Genomic DNA, 22630 nt, shown 5'->3' with positions numbered 1-22630 from the left:
TATTCGTTCATGGGATCTGGGCGTCGCTGGCAAGGCCAGCATTTGATGCCCATCCCGAATTGCCCTTGAGAAGGTGGTGGTGAGCCGCCTTCTTGAACCACTGCAGTCCATGTTGTGAAGGTACACCCACAGTGCTGTTAGGGAGGGAGTTCCAGCGACAATGAAGGAACGGCGATATATTTCCAAGTCAGGATGGTGTGCGACTTGGAGGGGAACTTCGAAGTGATGGTGTTCCCATGCGCCTGCTGCCCTTGTCCTTCTAGGTGGTAGAGGTCGTGGGTCTGAGAGGTGCTGCCAAAGAAGCCTTGGCGAGTTGCTGCAGTGCATCTTGTAGATGGTACACACTGCAGCCACGGTACGCTGGTGGTGGAGGGAGTGAATGTTTAAGGTGGTGGATGGGGTGTCAATCAAGTGGGCTGCTTTGTCCTGGATGGTGTTGAGCTTCTTGAGTGTTGTTGGAGCTGCACTCATCCAGGCAAGTGGAAAGTATTCCATCACACTCCTGACTTGTGTCTTGTTGATGGTGGAAAGGCAGAGGGGAGACATTCGCCACAGAATACCTAGCTTCTGACCTGCTCTTGTCGCCACAGTATTTATGTGGCTGGTCCAGTTAAGTTTCTGGTCAATGGTGACCCCCAGGATGTTGATGGTGGGAGATCCGATGGTGTGAGATTCAGACATGGTAATGCCGTTAAATGTCAAGGGGCAGTGGTTAGAGTCTCGCTTGTTGGAGTTAGTCATTGCCTGGCACTTGTGTGGCACAAATGTTACCTGCCACTTATCAGCCCAACCCTGAATGTCGTCCAGGCCTTGTTGCTTGCGGGCATGGACTGCTTCATTATCTGAAGAGTTGTGAATGGCACTGAACACTGCAGTCCTCAGCGAACATCCCTATTTCTGACCTTATGTTGGAGGGAAGGTCATTGATGAAGCAGCTGAAGATGGTTGGACCTAGGACACTGCCCTGAGGAACTCCTGCAGCGATATCCTGGGGCTCTGATGATTGACCTCCAACCACCACAACCATCTTCCTTTGTGCTTGGTATGACTCCAGCCAATGGAGAGTTTTCCCCCCCGATTTCCACTGACTTCAGTTTTGCTTGGGCTTCTTGATGCCACACTCGGTCAAATGCTGCCTTGATGTCAAGGGCAGTTACTCTCACCTCACCTCTGGAATTCAGTTCCTCTGTTCATGTTTGGACCAAGGCTGTAATGAGTTCTGGAGCTGAATGGTCTTGGCGGAACACAAACTGGGCACCAGTGAGCAACTTATTGGTGAGTAAGTGCCGCTTGATAGCACTGTCAACGACACCGTCCATCACTTTGCTGATGATTGAGAGTAGACTGATGGGGCGGTAATTGGTTAGATTGGATTTGTCCTGCTTGTTTTGGACAGGACATATACCTGGGCAGTTTTCCACATTGTCAGATAGATATCAATGTTGTAGCTGTACTGGAACAGCTTGGCTAGAGGCACGACTAGTTCTGGAGCACAAGTCTTCATCACGACAGCCGGGATGTTGTCGGGGCCCATAGCCTTTGCTGTATTCAGTGCACTCAGCCGTTTCTTGATATCACGTGAAGTGAATCAAATTGGCTGAAGACTGGCATCTGTAATGGCGGGGACCTCAGGTGGATCATCCACTCGGCACTTCTGGCTGAAGATGGTTGCAAATGCTTCAGCCTTGTCTTTTGCACTCACGTGCTGAACTCCACCATCATTAAGGATGGGGATATTCATGGAGCCCCCTCCTCCCGTTAGTTGTTTAATGGTCCACCACCATTCACGAGTGGATGTGGCAGGACTGCAGAGCTTTGATCTGAGCCGTTGATTGCGGGATCGCTTAGCCCTGTCTACAGCATGCTGCTTCCGCTTTTCAGCATGCTTGCAAGTCCTGTGTTGCAGCTTTCTCAGGTTGGCACCTCATTTTTAGGTATGCCTGGTGTTGCTCGTGGCATGCTCTTCTACACTCCTTATTGAACCAGGGCTGGTCCCCTGGCTTGATGGTAATGGTAGAGAGTGAGGGATATGCCGGGCCATGAGGTTACAGATTGTGGTGGAATACAATTCTACTGATGCTGATGGCCCACAGTGCCTCATGGATGCCCAGTTTTGAGCTGCTAGATCTGTTCTGATTCTATCCCATTTAGCACAGTGGACGTGCCACACAACACAATGGAGGGTGTCTCCTCAGCGTGAAGATGGGACTTCGTCTCCACAATTACTGTGCAGTGGTCACTGCTATCAATGCGGTCATGGACAGATGCATCTGCGACAGGTAGATTGGTGAGGACGAGGTCAAGTAGGTTTTTCCCTCATGTTGGTTCTCACCCCACCTGTCGCAGGCCCAGTCCGGCAGCTATGCCCTTCAGGACTCGGCCAGCTCGGTTAGTAGTGGTACTACCAAGCCACTCTTGGTGATGGACACTGAAGTCCCCCACCCAGAGTACATTCTGTGCCCTTGCTACACTCAGTGCTTCTTCCAAGTGGTGTTCAACATGGAGGAGTACTGATTCATCAGCTGAGGGAGGGCGGTAGGTGGTAATCAGCAGGAGGCTTCCTTGCCCATGCTTGACCTGAAGCCATGAGACTTCATGAGTCTGTGTCGCTTCCATACCATCCAGTATTTTGTCCAAATAACCATTAAATAACCATTAAATAGCCATTAATTGTGTCTGGCATGAACAGGCTTACAATCATAGGAACATCACAGCAGCGCCCAATCCTCTATTCCCCTAACCAGAAGTCGGAACCCCAGAAAATTCCCCATCCCCAGCCCACACACACACAGGCCAACTGTAGTACCCCTACCACCACCCACAGTAGTAAGTGGGAACCAAGTAAGTTGACAAAAGCCAGCCACCTCATTCATTTTGTTGGTGAAAAATAACCCATAGCATAAAGAGGGCGTGAGCATCTTCAGCAGGAAGAAATGTAAACCCTCAACAATATTATGTACATGATATTCACAGTAGGCCAAAATGGTCTTCATTAGTGCAGAATGAACAGATTCATGCTGCAATTCGTTGCAGTTTCTTGAAAATCAAGAACATCCTGATGGCTACAGAAAATCGATAGAGGCCAGCAATCAGGAAATCACATGGTAATGTACCCTACCCGCCCATAGTCCTCAGGAGGTAATGCCACCACCTTTTTATCTGAAGCATGATATCAAAGTTAGGGCCGTCATTGGCAGTAACAGCGCAAGGTAAACCCATGATAAAAAAAGAGAAAATACCGCAGATGCTGGAAATCTGAAATAAAAACAGAAAATGCTGGAGAGACTCAGCACGTCAGGCAGCATCGGTGAAGAGAGAAACAGAGTTAATGTTTCAGGTCGACGACCTTTCATCAGAACTGGAAAAAAGCAGGAAATGGAACAGATTTTTAAGCAAGTGTAGGGCTGGGAAATGGGGGAGGTGATGAAAGAACAAAAGGGAAGGTCAGTGATAGGATAGAAGGCAGGAGAGGTTAAGAGACATTAAGAGATATTCAAGGCAAAAGGAGATGGTAATGGGACAGGTTCAGAAACAAAGGATGGCTCTAGATGAAGTGTAAATTGCGCTGGCAGAATGAAAGACAGCTGCCATGTGGGAGAGAAGAACAGAAGGCACAAACAAAAAGTGTGGATAAAAAATATATGATAGGGGCCAGGTTATGATCTGAAATTGTTGAACTCTATGTTGAGCCCAGAAGGCTGCAAAGTGCCTAATCGAAAGATGAGGTGCTGTTCCTCGAGCTTACGCTGAGCTCCCGTGGAACAATGCAAGAGGCCGAGGACTGTGAGGTCTGAGTGGGAGTGGAGTGGTGAATTAAAGTGACAGGCAACCAGAAGCTTGGGGTCCCCCTTACGGACTGAACGGAGGTGTTCCGCAAAGCGGTCACCCAATCTGCGTTTGGTCTCCCCAATGTAGAGGAGACCACATCGTGAGCAGCGAATACAGTATACTAAATTGCAAGAAGTACAAGTAAATCGCTGTTTCACCTGGAAGGGGCGTTTGGGGCCCTGGACAGTGGAAAGGGGGAGGTATAAGGGCATGTGTTGCATCTCCTGCGCTTGCACGGGAAGATGCCGGGCAAAGGGGAAGGGGTGTTGGGGGTGATAGAGGAGTGGACTAGGGTGTCGCGGAGGGAGCGGTCCCTACCTGAAAAGGGAGGTGAGGGGAAGATGCGTTTGGTGGTGGGATCACGCTGGAGGTGGCGGAAATGGCGGAGGATGATCCCATGATAAAACCTGTCACCCACAATCATAAGAATAGATGAAGCATCTTTACCTCCAAATGTGCTGGACGATAATTCGAATCACTAACTAGGAAAGCACATTTTATGATGACATTTAAGGCACTTCACTCACCCGACTAGCTAATTGTGAGGGGATAAGCTAGCACTCAAGCTACACCTCCACGTGATCCAGTGAAATACATTTTGAATATCCAAGATAGAGTACTGGCAAATACTAGAATTTAGAAGAAACTGGGATAGGTAACAAAATCTCAGCGCAAAAAAGTAGCAGGCTAAAGAGACAAAATGGGTTCTGGTAAAATGCAGGAAAACCAGTACAGCTTGTGAAGAGATTTATTAAACAGCAGTTGTAGAGTTCTCTGATGGAACAATGAGCAAATGTGTCATGTGATGTAGTTCTTCACTGAGTTAGCTGATCTCAGCCAGGACAAGAAAGTGGAAAAATATTTTAACTGTGGTGAAATAGTGGGAAACTTTCACTGGGTCATGGAAAATATTCCCTGAGAAATAACCTATTACTTTTCTAGAAACATAGGAAGTCACTCAGAAGGCAAAGGTAAGAACTGAACATAAAAATTATGAGCAGGAGCCCGCCATTCAATAAGATCATGGCTGATCTTTGACCTCTTTTAACTGTTACTTCTTGCAGCTATTTTTTTGTAAACTATAAAAAGCTAAATCATTGTCAAGTCAAATTCCAATTTCATACTTTAGTTCCAGTAAACAGCTGATTTTGGGATTGTAACCATTTGGTGAAGTACAGAACAGATCTTGAGGATTTTCTTGAGATTCTTTTGGTATCTAAACTGAATTTAACTTTTCGCCTCTCCACCCCCCACCCCAGATGTTAAATTTTGTTCGGGTACAGCTTGATATGGACAGACTGTATGAGCCTAAACAGCGAGTATTGGCAGGGTATTTGATTGCGGTGGGTATAGCAGCTGAACTCGATCCTGTCCTCAGCCAATATCCAGACACACAAACCATGGCTGATTTTCCCCGATCTTTGAGCCCAGGATCACTAAACCCATTTTTAATGCTTGTACTGCTGCATCTAGCCAAGATTAACTCATCAAAGACTAGCAATTGAGCCTGGAATCATTTTGATCTGTATTGCTCAGTTATGCATGGTCTTCACCAACTGGACATTGGAAGAGCTATAAGATCCCTAACATGGACTCTTTTAAAATGTAACTTTTGAACAGAGTCTAAAAGAAAGAATATTGTCACGCAATGCTAAGTACTTCCTCATCACTATTCTTATGCTTCATGTTTTCCAAACAAGTGACCAGGCGAGCCTGTAAGTACACATTTTCTGTGATGTTCCTCTCCTGTGACACCACAAATTTTTTTTTTTTTACCCAACTCTTCCCTTAATGCGGATACTGGAAAGAGACTTTACACCAACACTGGAGACCAGATTGTATTCCCACTCCTCCATTTGAAAGCAGTAACTTATGGTACAGTTTCACTGCCGGCAAAGCTCCAGGAACGCACCGAGTAACAATTCTTCATTTATGAACTTGGACAATGAATGTCTCAGAATCATAGAAATATATCGGCACAGGAGTCGGCTATTCGTCCTATCGGGTCTGTGCCGGCCGAAAAAGAGGTTTCCAACCTAAGCTCAGAGTGGATTTAGCCATAGTGGACTGGAAACATCTACTTGAAGGTAAATCAGTGTCAGAGCAGTGGGAGGCATTCGAGGAGGAGGTCCGGAGGGTTCAGACCAAATATGTGCCCTTAAAGAAAAAAGGTGGGACTAACAAATCTAGAGCCCCCCAGATGTCTAGAGACATACAGGGTAGGATAAAGAAAAAAAGGGAGGCGTAGAACAGATACCGAGGGCTAAATACTCCAGAACAAAGTGCAATAAAAAATATTAGCAAAGCAAAGAGAGAGCATGAAAAATTCTTGGCAAGTAAAATCAAGGAAAACCCAAAGATGTTTTATAAATATATTAAGAGTAAGTGGATAACTAAAGAAAGGGTAGGGCCTATTAGAGATCATGAGGGTAATCTGTGTGTGGAGGCAGGAGATATAGGCACCAACGATATAGGTAAAAAGCGGGATGAGGTCCTAAAAGCGGAATATAGGGAGTTAGGAGATAAATTTAAAAAACAGGACCTCAAAAGGTAGTAATCTCAGGATTGCTACCAGTGCCACGTGCTAGTCAGAGTAGAAATAGAAGGATACTTCAGATGAATACATGGCTAGAGAAATGGTGCCAGGGGGAGGGATTTAAATTCCTGGGACATTGGAACCGGTTCTGGGGGAGGTGGGACCAGTTCAAACCGGACGGTCTGCATCTGGGCAGGGCTGGAACCTATGTCCTAGGGGGAGTGTTTGCTAGTGCTGTGGGGGAGGGTTTAAACTAAAATGGCAGGGGGTTGGGAACCTGAGCAGGGAGACAGAGGAAAGGGAAACAAGGATAAAAGCAAAAGATAGGAAGGAGAAAAACAAAAGTGGCAGTCAGTGAAATCAACGGTTTAAATCAAACGTGGCCACAGTAAATAATAATTCTAATAGGTCTAAAAGCGTTAAAAAAAACAAGCCTGAAGGCTTTGTGTCTTAATGCGAGGAGCATTTGTAATAAGGTGGATGAATTGGCTGCGCAAATAGAGGTAAACGAATATGATTTGGTTGGGATTACAGAAACATGGCTCAAGGATGGCCAAGATTGGGAACTCAACATCCAGGGGTATTCGATATTCAGGAAAGATAGGCAAAAAGGAAAGGGAGGTGGGGTAGCATTACTGGTTAAAGAAGGGATTAACACAATTGTAATGAAGGATATTAGCTCTGATGATGTGGAATCTGTATGGGTAGAATTGAGAAATACTAAGGGGAAAAAAACATTTCGTGGGGGTGGTATATAGACCTCCAAACAGTAAGGCGGAGGTTGGGGATGGCATTAAAAGGGAGATTAAAGAAGCGTGCAATAAGGGCACAGCAGTCATCATGGGTGACTTTAATCTACATATAGATTGGGCCAACCAAATTAGTAACAATACTGTGGAGGAGGAATTCCTGGAGTGTTTACGGGATGGTTTCCCGGACCAATATGTCAAGGAACCAACCAGAGATCAGGCCATCTTAGACTGGGTATTATGTAACGAGAAAGGATTAATTAGCAATCTTGTTGTACGAGGCCCCTTGGGTCAGAGCGATCATAATATGATCGAATTCTTTATTAAGATGGAGAATGAAGTAGCTGACTCAGAGACTAGGGTCCTCAATTTAAGTAAAGGAAACTACGATGGTCTGAGGAGCGAGTTGGGTAGGATTGATTGGGGAATGTCACTCAAAGGGTTGACGGTGGATAGGCAATGGCAAACATTCAAAGACCGAATGGATGAGCTACAGAATTTGTTCATCCCAGTTTGGCATAAAAATAAAACAAAAAAGGTGACTCAACCGTGGCTAACAAGGGAAATTAGGGATAGCATAAGATCCAAGGAGAGGACATATAAATTGGCCAGAAAAAGCAGTAATCCTGAAGATTGGGAGCAGTTTAGGATTCAACAAAGGAGGACAAAGGGATTCATTAAGAAAAGGAAAATAGAATATGAGAGTAAGCTTGCATGGAACATAAAAACTGACTGTAAAAGCTTTTATAGATATGTGAAGAGAAAAAGGTTGGTGAAGTCAAGCGTAGGTCCCTTGCAGTCAGAATCAGGGGAATTTATAATGGGGAACAAAGACATGGCAGACCAACTAAATACATATTTTGGTTCTGTCTTCACAAAGGAGGACACAAATAACCTCCCAGAGATGCCAGGGAACATAGGGTCTGATGAAAGGGAGGAACTGAAAGAAATCAGTATTTGTAGGGAAATGGTGTTAGGAAAATTGATGGGACTGAAGGCCGATAAATCCCCAGGGCCTGATAATCTACATCCCAGGGTACTTAAGGAAGTGGCCCTAGAAATAGTAGATGCATTGCTGGTCATCTTCCAGAACTCGATAGACTCTGGAACAGTACCCATGGATTGGAGGGTAGCTATTGTTACCCCACTATTCAAAAAAGGTGGTAGCGAAAAAGCGGGGAATTATAGACCGGTAAGCCTGACATCGGTAGTGGGGAAAATGCTAGAGTCCATTATAAAAGATGTAATAGCAGAGCACTTGGAAAGCAGTGACAGGATCGGACAAAGTCAACATGGATTTACAAAAGGTAAATCATGCTTGACTAATCTACTGGAATTTTTTGAGTATGTAACTGGTAAAATAGATAAGGGAGAACCAGTGGATGTGGTGTATTTGGACTTTCAGAAGGCTTTCGATAAGGTCCCGCATAAGAGATTAGCGTGCAAAATTAAGGCACATGGGATTGGGGGCAAGGTATTGACTTGGATAGAGAACTGGTTGGCGGACAGAAAGCAAAGAGTTGGAATAAACGGGTCGTTTTCCGAGTGGCAGGCAGTGACTAGTGGGGTACCACAAGGATCGGTCCTAGGACCCCAGCTGTTCACAATATATATTAATGATCTGGACTAGGGAATTGGATGTAATATCTCCAAATTTGCAGACGACACAAAGCTGGGTGGGAGGGTATGCTGTGAGGAGGATGTCGTGAAACTCCAGTATGATTTGGACAGGTTGGGCGATTGGGCAGAAACATGGCAAATGCACTATAATGTGGATAAATGTGAGGTTATCCACTTTGGTGGCAAAAACAGGAAGGCAGATTATTATTTGAATGGCAATAGATTGGGAGAAGGGGAAGTGCAAAGAGACCTGGGTGTTCTTGTGCACTAGTCGCTGAAGGTAAGCATGCAGGTGAAGCAGGCGGTTAAGAAGGCAAATGGTATGTTGGCCTTCGTAGCAAGAGGGTTCGAGTACAGGAACAAGGATGTCTTGCTACAGTTGTACAGGGCCTTGGTGAGACCGCACCTTGAATGTGGTGTGCAGTTTTGGTTGCCTTACCTGAGGAAGGACGTTCTTGCCATGGAAGGAGTGCAGCGAAGATTCACCAGGCTGATACCTGTGATGGCAGGAATGACGTATGAGGAGCGATTGTGTCGATTGGGCTTATACTCACTGGAGTTTAGAAGATTGAGAGGGGATCTCATCGAAACCTATAAAATTCTGTCAGGCCTGGACAGACTAGATGCAGGAAGGATGTTTCTGATGGCTGGGGAGTCCAGAACCTGGGGTCATAGTCTAAGGATAAGGGGTAAGCCATTTAGGACTGAAATGAGGAGGAATTTCTTCACCGAGAGTGGTGAACCTGTGGAATTCTCTGCCACAGAGGGCAGTGGAGGCCAGTTCATTAAATATATTCAAGAAAGAGTTGGATATATTTCTTAAGGCTAAAGGGATCGAGGGATATGGGGAGAAGGCAGGGACAGGGTACTGAATTTGGATGATCAGCCATGATCTCATTGAATGGCGGAGCAGGCTCGAAGGGCTGAATGGCCTACTCCTGCTCCTATCTTCTATGTTTCAGTCGGGTTCTTAATGAATACATTGAGTCTGTTTTCACAAAGGAGAGGGGCGAAGCAGACATTGCTATCAGGGGAGGCGTGTGAAATATTAGATGAAATAAACACAGAGATGAAGTATTAAGGGGGTTAGCAGCTTTAAAAGTGGGTAAGTCTCCAGGCCCGGATGAAATGTATCGCAGGCTGTTAAGCAAAGCAAAAGAGGAAATAGCAGAGGCCCTGACCATCATTTTTCAATCCTCTCTGGCTTCAGCTGCGGTGCCGGAGGACTGCTAATGTGGTACCCTGGTTTAAAAAGGGAGAAAGGATAGACCGAGTCAGCCTAACCTCGGTGGTGGGAAAATAATTGGAAAGAATTCTGAAGGACAGGATAAATCTTCATTTAGAAAGACACGGATTAATCAAGGCTAGTCAGCACGGAGTTGTTAAGGGAAGGTCATGTCTGACAAACTTAATTGAATTTTTTGAGGAGGTAACAAGGAGGGTAGATGAGGGTAGTGCGTTTGATGTAGTGTATATGGACTTTAGCAAGGCTTTTGATAAGGTTCCACATGGCAGACTGTGCATGAAGTTAAAAGCCCATGGCATCCATGGCAAAGTGTCAAGTTGGATTCAAAACTGGCTTGGAGACAGGAAGCAGAGAGTAATGGTTGATGGGTGTTTTTGTGACTGGAAGGCTGTTTACAGTGGGGTTCCGCAGGGCTCAGTACTAGGTCCCTTGCTTTTTGTGGTATATATCAATGATCTAGACTTGAATATAGGGGGTATGATTAAGAAGTTTGCAGATGATACTAAAATTGGCTGTGTTGTTAATACTGAAGAAGGAAGCTGTAGACTGCAGGAAGATAGCACTAAATTGGTCAGGTGGGCAGAACAGTGGCAAATGGAATTTAATCCGGAGAAGTGTGAGGTAAGGCATTTGGGGAGGGCTAACAAGGAAAGGGAATACACATTAAATGGTAGGACACTGAGTAGTGTAGAGGAACAAAGGGACCTTGGAGTGCATGTCCACAGATCCCTGAAGGTAGCAGGCCAGGTAGATAAGGTGGTTAAGAAGGCATACGGAATGCTTGCCTTTATTAGCCGTGGCATAGAATACAAGATCAGGGGGGTTATGCTTCAACTGTATAAAACACTAATTAGGCCTCAGCTAGAGTACTGTGTGCAGTTCTGCTCACCACATTACAAGAAAGATGTGATTGCACTAGAGAGGGTACAGAGGAGATTTACAAGGATGTTGCCGGGAGTAGAGAATCTTCGCTATGAGGAAAGACTGGATAGGCTGGGTCTGTTTCCCTTGGAACAGAGGAGGCTGAGGGGAGACCTGGTTGAGGTGTATAAAATTATGAGGGGCATAGATAAAGTGGATAGAAAGGACCTATTTCCCTTAGCAGAGGGGTCAAAAACCAGGGGGCACAGATTTAAAGTAATTGGGGGAAGGTTTATGGGGATTTGAGGGGAAATTTCTTTACTCAGAGGGTTGTAGAGGTCTGGAACTCACTGCCTGAAAGGGTGGTAGAGGCAGGAACCCTAACCGCATTTAAAAAGTACTTGAAAGTGCACTTGGAATGCTCTAACCTGCAGGGCTACGGACCAAGAGCTGGGAAGTGGGATTAGGCTGGAAAGCTCTTTGTTGGCCTCCTTCCGTGCTGTAACTTTCTATGATTCTATGATAACCTAATCCCACTTTCCAGCTCGTGGGCCTTAACCTTGCAGGTTACAGCATTTCAAGTGCATATCTTTTTAAATGTGATGAGGGTTTCTGCCTCTACCACCCTTTCAGGCAGTGCATTCCAGACCCCGACCGCCCTCTGGATGAAAAAATTTCTCCTTAACTCCCTTTTCAACCTTCTACCAATTACTTTAAATCTATGCCCCCTGTTTATTGACCTCTCCAGGGGAAATAGGTGCTTCCTATCCACTCTAAGCCCCTCAAATTTATACACCTCAATTATGTCTCCCCTCAGCCTCCTCTGTTCCAAAGAAAACAACCCCAGCCTATCCAATCTTTCCTCATAGATAAAATTCTCAAGTCGTGGCAACATCCTCGTAAAAGAAAGGAGGGAGAGAGAAAATGGGGAACTACAGACCTGTTAGCCTCACATCAGTAGTTGGGAAAATGCTGGAATCTATTATAAAGGATGCAATAACTGGGCACTTACTACTAGTTTCTAAGATTGGGCAGAGTCAACGTGGATTTATGAAAGGGAAATCCTGTTTAACAAACCTGCTGAGGATGTAACTAGTGGAGTAGACAAAGGGGAACCGGTAGATGTAGTGTATTTGGATTTTCAGAAGGCCTTCAATAAGGTCACACACAAGAGGTTGGTGAACAAAATTAGGGCACATGGAATTGGAGGTAATATACGAGCATGGATTGAGAATTGGTTAACAGACAGAAAACAAAGAGTAAGGATAAACAGGTCTTTTACAGGATGGCAGGCTATGACTAGTGGGGTACCATAAGGATCGGTGCTTCGGCCCCAGCTATTCACAATCTATATCAAAGATTTGGATGAGGGGACTAAATGTAACATTTCCAAATTTTCTGATGACACAAAGCTAGGTGGCAATGTCAGTTGTGAAGAGGGTGTGAAGAGGCTTCAAGGGTTTCTCGACAGGCTCAGTGAGTGGGCGAGAACATGGCAGATGGAATAAAATGTGGATAAATGTGAAGTTATCCACTTTGGTAGAAAAAAGAGAAAGGCAGAGTATTTCCTAAATGGTGAAAGATTGGGGAATGCAGATGCTCAAAGGGACCTGGGTGTCGTTGTACATGAGTCACTGAAAGTGAATGTGCAAGTGCATAGAAACACAGAAGATAGGAGCAAGAGTAGACCATTCGGCCCCTCGAGTCTGCTCCGCCATTTAATGAGATCATGGCTGATCATCCAAATTTAGTACCGTCCCTGCTTTCTCCCCATATCCCTTGATCCCTTAAGAAATATATCTAACTCCTTCTTGAATATATTTGATGAACTAGCATCAACTGCCTTCTGTGGTAGAGAATTCCACAGGTTCACCACTCTCTGGGTGAAGAAATTCCTCCTCATCTCAGTCCTAAATGACTTACCCCTTATCCTTAGTCTGTGACCCCTGGTTCTGGACTCTCCCGTCATCGGGAACATCCTTCCTGCAGCTGGTCTGTCCACTCCACTCTCATTCTTCTAAACTCTAGCAAATATAAGCCTAATCGACCCAATCTTTCTTCATATGTCATTCCTGCCTTCCCAGGTATCAGTCTGGTGAATCTTCACTGCACTCCCTCCATGGCAAGAGCATCCTTCCTCAAATAAGGCGACCAATACTGCACACAATACTCAAGGTGTGGTCTCACCAAGGCCCCATACAACTGCAGCAAGACATCCTTGCTCCTGTACTCGACTCCTCTCGCTATGAAGGTCAACATACCATTTTCCCTCTTAACCACCTGCTGCACCTGCATGCTTACCTTCAGCGACTGGCGCACAAGGACACCCAGGTCTCGTTGCACTTCCCCTTTTCCCAATCTATTGCCGTTCAGATAATAATCTGCCTTCCTGTTTTTGCCACCAAAGTGGATAACCTCGCATTTATCCACATTATACTGTATCTGCCATGCATCTGCCCAATCACCCAACCCGCCCAAATCATACTGGAGTTTCTCTGCATCCTCCTCACAGCACACACGCCCACCCAGCTTTGTGTCGTCTGCAAACTTGGAGATATTACATCTAGTTCCCTCGGCTAAATCATTAATATATATTGTGAATAGCTGGGGTCCTAGCACCAATCCCTGCAGTACCCCACTAGTCACTGCCTGCCACCCGGAAAAAGACCCGTTTATTCCAACTCTTTGCTTCCTGTCTGCCAACCAGTTCTCTATCCAAGTCAGTACCTTACCCCCAATCCCATATGCTTTAACTTTGCATGCTAATCTCTTATGCGGGACCTTATCAAAAGCCTTCTGAAAGTCCAAATACACCACATCCACTGGTTCTCCCTTATCTATTCTACCAGTCACATGCTCAAAAAATTCCAGTAGATTAGTCAAGCATGATTTACCTTTTGTAAATCCATGTTGACTTTGTCCAATCCTGTCGCTATTTTCCAAGTGCTCTGCTATTACATCTTTTCTGATGGACTCTAGCATTTTCCCCACTACCGATGTCAGGCTTACCTCTATAATTCCCCGTTTTCTCGCTACCACCTTTTTTAAATAGTGGGTTTACATTAGCTACCCTCCAATCCATGGGAACCGTTCCAGAGTCTCTAGAATTTTGGAGGATTACCAGCAATGCATCTACTATTTCTAGGACCACTTCCTTAAATATCCTAGGATGTAGATGATCAGGCCCTGGGGATTTATCGGCCTTCAATCCCATCAATTTCCATAAAAATTTTCAGTTCCTCCCTCTCATTAGACCCTATGTTCCCTGACATCTCTGGGAGGTTATTTGTGTCCTCCTTTGTGAAGACAGAACCAAAGTATGTATTTAATTAGTCTGCCATTTCATTGCTCCCCATTATAAATTCCCCTGATTCTGATTGCAAGGGACCTATGCTTGACTTCACTAATCTTTTTCTCTTCACATATCTATAGAAGCTTTTACAGTCAGTTTTTATGTTCCCTGTAAGCTTACTCTCATATTCTATTTCCCCCCTCTTAATTAATCCCTTGTCCTCCTTTGCTGAATCCTAAACTGCTCCCAATCCTCAGGTCTGCTGCTTTTTCTGGCCAATTTATATGTCCTCTCCTTGGATCTTATGCTATCCCTAATTTCCCTTGTTAGCCACGGTAGAGTCACCTTTTTTGTTTTATTTTTATGCCAAACAGGGATGAAAAAATTCTGTAGTTCATCTATGCGATCTTTGAATGTTTGCCATTGCCTATCCACCGTCAACCCTTTAAGTAACGTTCCCCAATCCATCCTACCCAACTCGCGCCTCATACCATCGTAGTTTCCTTTATTTAAATTCAGGACCCTAGTCTCTGAGTCAACTACTTCACTCTCCATCTTAATGAAGAAGTCTATCATATTATGATCGCACCTCCCCAAGGGGCCTCGCACAACAAGATTGCTAATTAATCATCTCTCATTACATAATACCCAGTCTAAGATGGCCTGATCTCTAGTTGGTTCCTCGACATATTGGTCCAGGAAATCATCCCGTATACACTCCAAGAATTCCTCCGCCACAGTATTGTTACTAATTTGGTTAGCCTAATCTATATGTAGATTAAAGTCACCCATGATAATTGCTGTGCCCTTATTGCACGCATCTCTAATTTCCCATTTAATGCCATCCCCAACCTCAGCATTATTGTTTGTGTGACGGAATAAGCCAAATTTCAAGAGATACACCATAATATGAACAGAATTCTGATATTTATTAATACATGATATACTGGGTTTAAAAATCTAAAACCTCAGACACAAGCTGCAAACAGAAAACAGGCTTCTGAGATGGGCTGGTTTGGTAACACAAGTTGTAAACACAAGCAGCTTTGGAATGGGAATTGATTGTTAATGCTAAAACAATGGCCCTATTGAAAAAGCAAAGGCTTGCTTCCGAAAGGTCTGCGGTTTGGAACCAACACAATGGAATGACCCAAGTAAAGTGTTAGAAACTGACACTTCGAACAGGAACATAATATTAAAAAACCATGTGCCTTTGTAAAAGTAACATCAAATAAGACAGGAAACATAGATTAAATATGCAACCAATTGAGATAGCTAGAAATGCATGAAACACCCTGGTTAAAGTGGTTTTAATTTACATATTGTAAATACGATACCTACAGAACACTTTGAAGATATAACGTCAATAGATACACCAAGCAATTACATTATTTTTGTATTGAACTTGGGACACCACGGAGTCACAATGTCTGTGGTTATAACCAGTTAAGCCAATATTAAGAATTGAATGAAAGGCCTTCGAAAAGAATGGCATCAAATAAAGACTATCAGTGTTTTATGATAAGTTTTTGGAACACCTAAAAGGTAGAGACATAATTATGCATGCAGCAGCTAAATTGACAATAAGATCAGTAAGAATTCAACAGAGAGAATAAGATAATTAGCTTACATCAGCAGAAAACTTCAAAGAATAAACCACTAAAAAAAGAGTATAAAAGATAAGAGCTTTTCAAACAGCAAGTCAGAAGTCGCTGGAGACAGGCAAGCGATTCTCGCCTTCAGAACCACTCTAAGCGTACAACTTTGAGTCTCGGGTAATCAAGGTATTTGATTTTGGTGGATATTCTGGATTAAGAATAAGTAGAAGTGTGGAAATGTAATGAAGTTAAGATTTTAGAATAAGGATCTCTGATAAGAAATGTAAGCTATTTGTATTTTGAATTGTTAATGTTGCGACAGACTCGATTGCTGTTAAATGAGTGTCGGCTCTTAAATAAATCTATATATTTTTAGAATTGTCTCAGAGTATTTCTGTATCAATCTCGCCAACCCAATTTCTGTACACTCTTTTGTAAGGAGTTGCAGAATTCTGGGGGGTATTCCAGACCCTCATATCATCAGGAAGGTTACAGTCTAGTTAAACTTATTAAAAGTGCTATCCAGAGGACGGTCACATCTTTAGCCGTTCCTTTCCTTTAGGGAGAGATAGCCTGAACATTTAAGCGTCTTAAAGAATTCGGCTATCTCTAACTTTAGTTGAAGGTGAACGTCTGGGGAATACGCCTAATCTGGGGTAGCCCGAAAAGGGCTAGGACTTGTAATTATCCCTTCACTGTTTGGGGGTCTGTATACAACTCCCACTAACATTTTCTGCCCCATGGTATTTCTCAGCTCTACCCATACAGATCCCACGTCATCAGAGCTAATATCTTTCCTTACTATTGTGTTAATCTCCTCTTTAACCAGCAATGCTATCCCACCTCCTTTTCCTTTTTGCCTGTCCTTCCTGAATATTGAATACCCCTGCAGCAAGCAAGCCATTAGGAAGGCAAAGGGTATGCTGGCCTTCATTACAAGAGGATTTGAGTACAGGAGTAAAGAAGTCTTACTCCAATTATATTGGGCCTTGGTGAGACCACATCTGGAGTACTGTGTACAATTTTGGTCTCCTTACCTAAAGACGGATATACTTGCCATAGAGAGAGTGCAACGAAGGTTCACGAGATTGATTCCTGGGATGGCGAGACTATCGTATGAGAAGAGATTGAGTAAACTAGGCCTGTATTCTCTTGAATTCAGAAGAATGAGAGGGGATCTCATTGAAGCATACAACATTATTACAGGGCTCGATAGGGTGGATGCTGGGAGAATGTTTCCCTTGGCTGGGGAGTCTAGAACCAGGGGCCACAGCCTCAAGATAAAGGGTAGGCCATTCAGGACTGAGATGAGAAGAACTTTCTTCACACAGAGGGTGGTGAATCTTTGGAATTCTCTACCCCAGAGGGCTGTGGAGGCTCAGCCATTGGGTATATTCAAAACAGAAGTCGATAGATTTCTGACTAGAAAGGGCATCAAGGGATATGGCGATAGGGCCGGTGAATGGAGTTGAGGCAGAAGATTAGCCATGATCTCACTGAATGGCGGAGCTGGCTCGAAGGGCCGAATAGCCTACTCCTGCTCCTATTTCTTATGTTCTAAATCTCCTTTGTACCCTCTCTATTGCAATCACATCTTTCCTGTAATGCAGTGACCAGAATGTCAGAGGTTATTTAACTGATATCACAATGAGCACAATATTGTCATGGGACAGCAGATACAGTATACTAGGTTGGAGTAAATACATGTAACTTGATGTCTCACACAGAAGGGGTGTTTGGGATCTTGACAGTGGTGTGGGAAGAGGTGACTGGACAGGAGTTGCATTTTCTGTATTTGCACCAAGAGATGCCAGGGGAAGGAGAGTAGGTGGTCATGATGGCGGAAGAATGAACCAGAGGGAACGATCTAGAGAGCAGAGGTATGGGCAGAAGATGTATTTGATGGTGGGATTATGATGAATATGGTGGTAATGGCACAAGATGATCTGTGAAATGTGGACACTGGAGGGGTGGAAGGTGAGGACCAGTGTGGGGCGGGGAGGAGTGGAAGGCGAAGACCAGTGTGGGGCGGGGAGGAGTGGAAGGCGAGGACCAGTGTGGGGCGGGGAGGAGTGGAAGGCGAGGACCAGTGTGGGGCGGGGAGGAGTGGAAGGCGAGGACCAGTGTGGGGCGGGGAGGAGTGGAAGGCGAGGACCAGTGTGGGGCGGGGAGGAGTGGAAGGCGAGGACCAGTGTGGGGCGGGGAGGAGTGGAAGGCGAGGACCAGTGTGGGGCGGGGAGGAGTGGAAGGCGAGGACCAGTGTGGGGCGGGGAGGAGTGGAAGGCGAGGACCAGTGTGGGGCGGGGAGGAGTGGAAGGCGAGGACCAGTGTGGGGCGGGGAGGAGTGGAAGGCGAGGACCAGTGTGGGGCGGGGAGGAGTGGAAGGCGAGGACCAGTGTGGGGCGGGGAGGAGTGGAAGGCGAGGACCAGTGTGGGGCGGGGAGGAGTGGAAGGCGAGGACCAGTGTGGGGCGGGGAGGAGTGGAAGGCGAGGACCAGTGTGGGGCGGGGAGGAGTGGAAGGCGAGGACCAGTGTGGGGCGGGGAGGAGTGGAAGGCGAGGACCAGTGTGGGGCGGGGAGGAGTGGAAGGCGAGGACCAGTGTGGGGCGGGGAGGAGTGGAAGGCGAGGACCAGTGTGGGGCGGGGAGGAGTGGAAGGCGAGGACCAGTGTGGGGCGGGGAGGAGTGGAAGGCGAGGACCAGTGTGGGGCGGGGAGGAGTGGAAGGCGAGGACCAGTGTGGGGCGGGGAGGAGTGGAAGGCGAGGACCAGTGTGGGGCGGGGAGGAGTGGAAGGCGAGGACCAGTGTGGGGCGGGGACGAGTGGAAGGCGAGGACCAGTGTGGGGCGGGGAGGAGTGGAAGGCGAGGACCAGTGTGGGGCGGGGAGGAGTGGAAGGCGAGGACCAGTGTGGGGCGGGGAGGAGTGGAAGGTGAGGACGAGTGTGGGGCGGGGAGGAGGAGCAATAGCAGAAGCACAAACAATGGGACAGGCCTGGTCGAGAGTCTGTATACCACAGCAGAGGGGAATTGGAGGGGCTTGTAATAAACTAAATAGAAGTTACAACATGGAAACAGACCATTCGACCCAACATCGACCCTCCACATTTATCCACCCTGTCCACAAAACACTTCATCCTCTTTTCTTTCATCCACCTATCCAATCAAATCCTGAATGTTGGCATTGTTTCTGCCTCGACCATTAATCCTGGAAGTAAATTTCACAGCCTCACAACATTTTGTGCAAAGGAGGTTTGTTCTGCCCTCTGTTCTCAATCTCTTACATTTAATCTAACAAAAACTCACTGAATCACAAGGCTGTCTTCTGCAAGTATACATTACAGCATCTTTGACATGGGCAATAAAAAAAAGTCACAGATATAAATAACTGAAACAGGAATCTGAACGCTTGGTACAGGTCATGTGTTCTTTATAAAAGGTGGCAAAAATCAACCTGCTTATTGCTTTAAAAAATGGACTAATTAATGCCCTAAATGCATTTATGCCTTGAATAGGTTTAAATGAAAGGTAGCGTAATCAATAGGCTATTTTACTTTGCTGGATGCTGAATGTCGAGGCAACGTGTGTATAAATATCATTACTGGTGGTTATAATCCCAATAACTTGGAGCAAAGATACCAGAGGTCAAGCAAGAATGGAGATATATGGCCAAGTTACAGTTTATGCTGTTCTCTTTCTCTTGGTATTTGTTTATATATTTGTCGTTTTATTTCAAACTCAACTAGTTAACAGACACCAGTGAAAGATTTCTGGACAATAGTGTACTTCCCATTGATTTAGCATTTTCCAAAAAACAGGCTTCCTTGAAATTTAGTAATGAAAGCTATCTTCATTCAGGTTTCTGAATTCTGTTCAACTAGAAGGCACAGAGGAACAAAGTTCACCCATTGCAAGTAGGATGTTGGTGCTGACTTCCAACTGCTTTATTCCCACTATCATGGATTATATCCAGACTCAACTATTTCAATGTTCTTTTGCCTGGCCTCCCATTTTCCACCCTCCATAACTTGAACACATCCTAAACTCTGCTGCTCGTATCCTAATGCTCACCAAGTCCCGTTCGCCTATAACCCCTATGCTCACTGACCTACATTGGCTCCCGGTCCAGCAACCACTCAATATTAAAATTCTCATCATGTTCAAATCCTTCTATGGCCTTGCCCCTCTCTATCTCTAACCTCTTCCAGCCCTTCAAACTTCTGAGAACTCTACGTTCCTCCAATTCTGGCCTCTTCTGCATCGCCATCTTCCTTCACCCCACCAATGTCAGACATGCCTTCAGCCAGCTGGGCCCTAAGCTCTGGAATTCCCTCCCCAAACCTCTTGGTCTCTACACCCTCCAGCTCTCCTTTAAGACGCTCCTTAAAACCTATCTCTTTGACCAAGCTTTTGGTCACCTCGCCTTAATATCTCCTTCTTTGGCTCAGTGGCAATATTTGTCTGATTACGCTACTGCGAAGCACCTTGGGATGTTTAACTACATTAGAGGTGGTATATAAATGCAAATTGCTGTTATATAGATATTAGCCAAAATATGTCCCAATATAGCTTCAACAATAGCAAAAACATGTGGTTGCCTATAGAAAGAACTTTACAGCCAATGAATTACTTTTGAAATATGGTTATTGTCCCACAAACAGCAGGAGATGAATGACCAATTAATCTGTTTTTGGCAGTTTTGGTAGAGGGATAAATGTTGGCCAGGACACCAGAGAACTCCCCTGCTTCTCTTCAAATAATACCGTGGGATCTTTTACTTCCCATGGCAGAAGCTTGGTCTAACGCATTATTGAAAGGCAGAACCTCCAACAATACATCACTCCCTCAGTACTGCACTGGTGTCAACCTAGATTATAAGTTCAGGCTCTGAAATTATGAGCTTCTGACTCAGAGGTGAGTGTGCTACCACAGAAAATGCTTGGGAAGCAGGCATGTATTGGGAATTGGGAGTACAGGACACTCTTTCCTCTTCCAAGTTGAAAGGATGCAACTACAGGTAGACTACCTTTTATCCGAACTTCCGAAAACCGAAACCCTCTAAAAACCGAAGGTTTTTTCGTTCAGCGTAAGTCGTGCGCACGACATGACCAGAGTGGCGCACGACCCCCCGCGGACCCCCCTGCCGACCCCGACCCCCGCCGACTTACGCTGAGCAGAGGGTCAGCGCAAGTCGTGCGCACGACCCCCCGCCGAACCACCTGACTCTCTTCCAAAGGCTCGAAAGCAACGAGAGCTCTGAGCCCGCGGCGGTGCCGGCCCCTGTTCCGACCGAGCACGACGACCTGTTGGTGGAAATGCGGAACTTCATTGCATTCCAGGCTAGCAGCGACGGACAAGCCATGACTGCGGACCCCCCCGCCGACCCCGACCCCCGCGACCCCGACCGACCCCCCCGCCGACGCCGAACCCCCCCCCCCGCCCCCCCGCGGACCCACCTTCCGAAATCCGAAATTTTCCGAAAACCGAAACACGGCTGGTCCCGAGGTTTTCAGATAAAGGATAGTCTACCTGTATCAGGAAAGAGTGAGGAGGCTAGGTTTCTTTTCTCTGGAAAAGAGAGGACTAAGGAGACCTGATAGAGGTCTTTAAAAATTATGACGGTTCGATAGAGTGGGAGAAGAGAAACCTTTTCCACTTGCTGCTGAGTTCAGAACGAGTGAATGTGGTGAGTGACTCACCTCCTGACTCCCAAAGCCTCTCCACCATCTACAAAACACAAGTCAGGAGTGTGATGGAATACTTGTCACTTGCCTGGATGAATGCAGCTCCAACAACACTCAAGAAGCTCAACACTATCCAGGACAAAGCAGCCTGCTTGATTGGCACCTCTTGCACCACCTTAAACATTCACTCCCTCCACCACTGGCGCACCACGGCTGCAGTGTGTACCATCTACAAGATGCACTGCAACAACTGGCCAAGGCTTCTTCAACAGCACCTCCCAAACCCGCGACCTCTACCACCTAGAAGGACTAGGGCAGCAGGTGCCTGGGAACACCACCACCAAGTTCCCCTCCAAAAATCAAAATCAAATCAACTTTTATTGTCATTGTTAGTGCACAAGTGCAGTACAACGAAATGTAGGCTTGCAGCTCCCGAGAGTGTACATTTAGATTAAGACATTTAAACATTCAACATACATTTGGCTTGTAATACATTAACATAAACATAACCATAATAAAGTGCATTGGCAGATGTGCAGGCTTTAGAGTTTATTTGTGGAGTTCAGTAGGATGACAGCCCTGGGAAAGAAGCTGTTCCTAAATCTGGTCGTTACGGGTGCGAATGCATCTGTAGCGTCTCCCAGATGGCAGGAGGGCGAACAGACTGTGGCTGGGGTGGGTAGGGTCTTTGATGATGGACCGTGACCTCCGTAAACAGCGTTTCTGGTATATGTGCTCTATGGTCGGTAGCCGGGTGCCGGTAATGCGTTGGGCAGTTTTGACTACCCGCTGCAGGGCTTTCCGGTCATAGTAGCTACAGCTGCCATACCATACTGTGATACAGTTCGTCAGGATGCTCTCTATTGTGCAGCGGTAAAAGTTAGAGAGGATCAGGGGTGACAGGTTACATCCCTTCAGCCTCCTTAGGAAATATAGGCGCTGCTGGGCCTTCTTCACCAGAGAGGAGGTATTGAGGGACCAGGAGAGGTCTTCCGTGATGTGGACTCCGAGGAACTTAAAGCTGTCCACCCTTTCCACCACAGCCCCATTGATGTGGATGGGGGTGTGACTTCCACCTTTGGACTTCCTGAAGTCCACAATGATTTCTTTGGTGTTCTTGATGTTAAGGGCCAGGTTGTTGTCGGCGCACCACTTCATGAGATGCTGGACCTCCTCCCTGTAGGCTGACTCATCGTTGTTGGTGATCTGGCCTACTACCG

General features: G+C 45.9%; 1 protein-coding gene across 1 annotated transcript in view; it reads right to left on the bottom strand.

The window, feature by feature from the left end:
• Nucleotides 1–22630, bottom strand: part of dym (dymeclin) — a 527720-nt gene that overhangs the window by 373507 nt on the left and 131583 nt on the right. The window lies entirely within an intron of this gene.

The sequence above is a fragment of the Somniosus microcephalus genome, chromosome 2 (assembly GCF_052327205.1).
Source record: "Somniosus microcephalus isolate GS21.2 chromosome 2, FLI_Smic_1.0, whole genome shotgun sequence".
Classification (NCBI taxonomy): Eukaryota; Metazoa; Chordata; class Chondrichthyes; order Squaliformes; family Somniosidae; genus Somniosus; species Somniosus microcephalus.
The sequence above is the reverse complement of the archived record's forward strand: the minus strand, read 5'-3'. Positions and strand labels throughout refer to the sequence as shown.